Source organism: Balaenoptera borealis, assembly GCF_965194805.1.
Source record: "Balaenoptera borealis genome assembly, chromosome: 14".
Classification (NCBI taxonomy): Eukaryota; Metazoa; Chordata; class Mammalia; order Artiodactyla; family Balaenopteridae; genus Balaenoptera; species Balaenoptera borealis.
In genome coordinates this window covers 57,380,429-57,385,859 of record NC_138875.1, presented here as the reverse complement: position 1 = coordinate 57,385,859, position 5,431 = coordinate 57,380,429, and the positions used below count along the sequence as shown (strand labels likewise).

Genomic DNA, 5,431 nt, shown 5'->3' with positions numbered 1-5,431 from the left:
GGATGAAGGAGGGAGCGAGGATGGAGGAAGGAAGGAAGGAAGAAGAAAGGAAGGAAGGAGGAGGAAGGAAGGAAGGAGGAACGGAAGGGAGGATGAAAGAAGGGATGAAGCGGGGAGGGAGGGAGGGAGAGAGGAAGGCAGGCTATGTCCATTCCAAGAGACAACCTCAGCCTTTTTTGTAAATTTTTTTTTAATTTTCATGAGCATGAGGACAAGTTTCCTTATTTTAAAATGTAACAAAACATTGGTTTGCATAATTGAAACATTTCTGAAAACGTAATTTAGAATTTGGCAGGAATATAGACTTCACAGGGGAATGAAACTTTATCATCAGAATTTTTATATCTTGAAGAAATGCATGGTGAAGTATTGCCTATCATTTCAAAAAAAAAATTCTTTTTTAGATTGTTTTCTTAAGGAGAATTTTTAGCTAAAGACCTTGCTTTTTTTTTCTTTTAAAACACGGGTAGCATTAAACATCATTTTTATATTACTGAGTTTGAAAGATGAATTAAATAATTAGAATTGCCATTATCTTGGTCAAATTATATTTTCCGAATTTTAAAAATTCAGCCCCTATTTTCTGGGTATATTCTAGTTGATCATAAATGAGTGGCCTTTGTGGCAGAACTTCAGTACTTTGTTTACAGACCAGGTAAACATTACATTCCATTAATCCCCACTAGTGACTAACTACTCACATATGATAATGGAGACTTCTAAACAGCCATAGTCTTTATTATAAATTGTAAAGTAAATTAAGCTACTTTGAAATTTGCTGACATTTCCAAACCAGTACTAATAATACCTCACGTCAATTTATTTAGAAAATAAGCCTTTAGTTTACAATATTATTCAGAAAAAAAGAAAAACAAAAGGTAAAGCTACTTTTTAATCTGATATTAGCCAGGGCCAGGGTTCTGCCATAACTGATAGATTGATCCATTATCTTTTGCAATATGATACTAAGTGAGGATTCCAAAATATGCAATATTGTTGGAGATAAAAACATCTATAAATCTGTACAGTTTCCATCAAAGCTGGCTTGACCTATAAGCATTCTAAATGATTACTTTGGGAGAGAAACAGGGAAATTTTGGTGGGAGCTGTGCGGAGAACAATGGGCCAGACCCCATAATTTGCTGGCTACAGACCTCATTATGGCAGGCCTTTTGACTTTCTCTAATACTGCCTGTGGAATTTTGCCCATGGTTTGCCTATGGGAAACCTCTTTAAAACTGAAATATTGCCTAGAAAATGTGAGTAGGAGTAAAGTGAAAAGTGAATATAATTTACAGCATAAAAAAGTCCTACCTGAAAGGTACACAAAATGGCAACATTTAGTAGAAACTTCAAGTATTTGAGGATAAATCTTCCCTAGGCAAGTAGATAACTGAAAATAATTATAATTATTTGTTTGAACATTATATTAGCTTCAGGTGTACAGCATAATGATTCAGTATTTGTATTTATTGCAAAACCACCATAAGCTTAGTTACCCATCACCGCATTATTTATTATTTTGAAAATGACTGTTTTAAATGAATGTATGGGATTATTTATGATTTTAGTTCCTAACATTAATAATATAAACGGAAGAGTCTCCTTCTGATTAACCTATTTTGTTCATAAATATAAAAATAATTTCCTCACATTTAGTGGATTTAATAAAACATTTAAAATATATAGTTACGAGTTCAACTTTGACCCCTCATACATCTTAATGTCCTAAAGGAATTTTAAACTTAATATCTGTTTTCACAGTTGGATAACACAAAGTTATTGATGGCTGTTTAGGTACTTATTGGCCATAGAGTAGATTGCAGCTGTTGCTACCCGGCACAATAAATCTTCCTGCTCTCAAAAAGCTACAATCGGTAGTCCACTCTGTTGGTTTAAATCTGTGATTCCTTTCTTTCAGGGACCCCTGGACACATTACTCTGTCTGTGCTCCTGTGATGCGTAAGTCACACTTGTTAAAATACAGATTTCTGGTCATTTCACCTGTGTGGTCTTAGGATTATGCTTTTCGAATAAGATCTCCAGGTGCTACTGATGTACACTAAATAATTCCATATCACTCTTTCTTGGCCACTAAATTCTCAATGTCTGACAAATTAGTAAGTGTAATTAATTCTTCTCAACTTTATATAAGGAAAACTCAAGGGGGAAAAAAAGACTTTATCATGCCTAAGATAATAATCGGCACTTTCATTTTAGATTTTCTTTTTTACCAGCAGCTATGGCTAGCTTTTTTGTTCTATCTAGGATAGGCAGCATTATTTTTGGAAAAAAATAAAAAAATTAAAAAAACGCAAAGATGAGGTTTAAAGATTTCAACTTCTTTCCCACCTTTCGTCCAACCAAAGCCTGTGAATGTCAACTAAGAAACCGCAGTATCTGTTTCAGCAGAAGAGTGTTGTGTTGCCAGCCATAATGGGCATCCGTTGGGCTCAACCTACAGCTGAAATAAATGGTTGAAATTTTTAATCTGACTGTTGATCATTTGGGAATGCTTCCACTGCCATTAGTAACAGTGTATAACTTGATTTCCTGCTTTTTACATGATTTACCCAACCCGATGTTAGTCTTGATACCCTGATAATGTCTAGGCTTCAAAGGAATTTAGAAGATTTTGCCATTTTTTTTAGCTATCTAAGAGAAGAGTTAATTTATGGTAGAATATGGAAAAAAAGGATATCCATTGCTCTCAAAAATAGTAAACTTTGGTAGGTGCCTGAGATGGAGGAAAGGAAACCTTCAAACCTTTGAAGCCACAGTAGATTGTTCTACAGCAGTGTTCTTAATGTGTTGTCCCTCGCCAGCAGGATCAGGACACAGGGAGCTTGTCAAAAATGCAAATTTTCAGGCCCCACCCCAGATCGACTGAATCAGAAACAATGTGAGTGGGCCCAGCAATCTGTGCATTAACAGGCCCTCCAGGTGGTTCTTATGGGGGCTTGAGTTTGAGAACCATTGCTCTGAAGCTTCGTTTGTGAACCCTGAGATGCAGTCCAACTATGCATTCTTTCAGTACCGCTAATGTAAAAACCTGATGATTTATTTCCATTGATCTAGATCAGTGCTTCTGGCCCAGCCCTTCTGAGAAGCACCAGGCTGCCATCAGCCACCAGCAGATGCTGAAGCAGCAGGGGCTAGACACCTCTGCCTGTCCTTTCTCTGTTCAGGACAACAGCAGGAGAATTGTCCTTGATGATGATACATGTAGGGCAAAGCTGGAATGTTTCTGCAAAATAATCCAGGTCAGCTTCTCTCTAGCTAAAATTCACCAGATTAGCCAGATGTTAATATCTTGTCAAAATCTTTGTTGGTTTCCTCTAGTCCTGAATGCGACACCTGCACCGTTCTTGGCTGCCCGTGTAAATGAGGCAGATCCTGGGTTTGTTGGCATACCAGTGCCTTCTGTAGACAGGGCTTTGACAGTGGTGCTCTCAGGGCCGTTCTGAGACTCGACCTATGTCGCTTTTTTGCCCATATCAAATTGCTACTTAGAATGCATAATAACTAGGCTGTACTTACACACAATTATGCACAGAAGGAGAAGAGGCAGGTCCTGGGAAATACAAGATGCTTACAGAATAGGTGCTTTAGCTACACACACCTTGAAGGTTTCTTTCCATTTTTTAAAATCCCTTTCCAATAGCTGGCTTGCTCTATGCCGACCTGCTTCTCCACCTGTCTCTCAACAAAACCTGCTCCTACACCTGTAATTTGAAAAAGGTAAGCATCACATACTTTGGGGTTAATTGTGCTGTCAGAGTGTTGGCTTTACTTTCAACAGCCTCAACAAAGGATTTCTGAGAAAAGATGGGGAAAAAACTTTACTAAACATCCTAGCATAGAGGAAAAAAAACCTCAAAACACTCGGCATCATTTATTATGTTTACATTTTTGTTTCTCTACTCATTAGGTGTTTAACTTTGGACAAATAGCCTCTGACCTTTATTTTCATCACCTGTAAAATAGGATCATACTACCTATCTTTACAGGGTTATTTTGTGTGGTAGATATAATTAATGCAAGGTGAATGTACATAAGGGGATGCTTAAAAGCTGGTAACTATCATTTGTTACTCGTTATTTTTAGGGCTTCATGTTAGGAGTAGAAGATTAACTTTATTTGCAATGCAGAAATGCTAAGAAAGTGGTTTTTAAAAATAGAAATATATCCTTTCTTTTTAACAGTTTGACATTGAAATGGGTTATCAAAAAGATGTTTTGAAATCACCTCCCCTGAAGGTCTTTAAGATAGGTCACACTGGATGTGGAAGAGGCTGGCTTGTCTTAGATGACTAAACTCTAAAAATTCTTCCCCATTTTGAAATTTAGTGAGTTTATCCTTGGCCTGATGGACACATAGAAAATTGATTTAAGTGACACAGATGAAAGCAAAGAAATAACAGTTGTTCTCCATTGACCAATTTTAGTGTTTGTGAAGTGGTTTGTATAGTTATCTTTTAGTAGCAGCAATAATGCTTTTAACTTACATACCCATCATCATCTTGCATCAGTTTCAACACATTTTCTGTAATAGCTATTAAGTCAGTAGAAACTGCAGCCTGCTAGACTCCGAGTTGGTAAACAATTTGTCTAGGATAGAGAGGGGCCAGGCCTGTGTAATTTCAGGTTAATATATCTGCTAAACCTACATGCAGTTTCCCCTTTCACTATGTTTGACTTCAACTCGTAAGGTAATTGGGAAAATTGAAAAGTAACATTTCCAGTAATGAAAAAAATCAATTTATTAAAATCTTTTTTTCCCTTTATTCTTGCAGAAGAGCAGAGGGAACTGTGATATAAGAAATATATATTTGGCATTTGACCCCTTTAAGATACAGAGCTGCTAAAACCCTTGGAATTTCCTAAATGCAGCGAGCAATAAAGGTGTCTTTTGTTACATTAATGAAGTGACTTATGGAAAGCACCTGAGGATGGGGGCTGGTTGCCAGGGGTGCCAACCACGTGATTAGAGGGTGGGACCTTCCAGTCCCACCCCCTGACTTCCTGGGAGGGGAGAGGGGCTGGAGATTGAGTTCAATCGCCAATGGCCAGTGATACGTCAATCATTCCTAAGTAAGGACGCTTCCTTAAAAACCCAGAAGAGCAGCATTCAGAGAACTTCCAGGAGAGTGAACGTAGGCAGGTGCTGCAAGAGTGATGCCCTCAGAGAGATGGAAGCTTCCAGCCCTTTCCCTGTGTGCCTTGCCTGTGCGTGTCTCCCATCTGGCTGTTCCGTGAGTTACATCCGTTGTAAGAAACAGGTAATCTAGTGAGTAAAATATTTACCTGGGTTCTGTGAGTTGCTCTAGCAAAATAATTGAACCCAAGGAGGGGGTCGGGGGAACCTCCAATTTAGAGCCCGTTGGTCAGAAGCACAGGTGACAACTTGTGATTGTCTGAAGCCCGGCGGT

General features: G+C 38.1%; 1 protein-coding gene across 6 annotated transcripts in view; it reads left to right on the top strand.

Moving 5' to 3' along the window:
• The window catches only part of DLGAP1 (DLG associated protein 1), an 856,539-nt gene that overhangs the window by 57,450 nt on the left and 793,658 nt on the right, over positions 1-5,431 (top strand). The window lies entirely within an intron of this gene.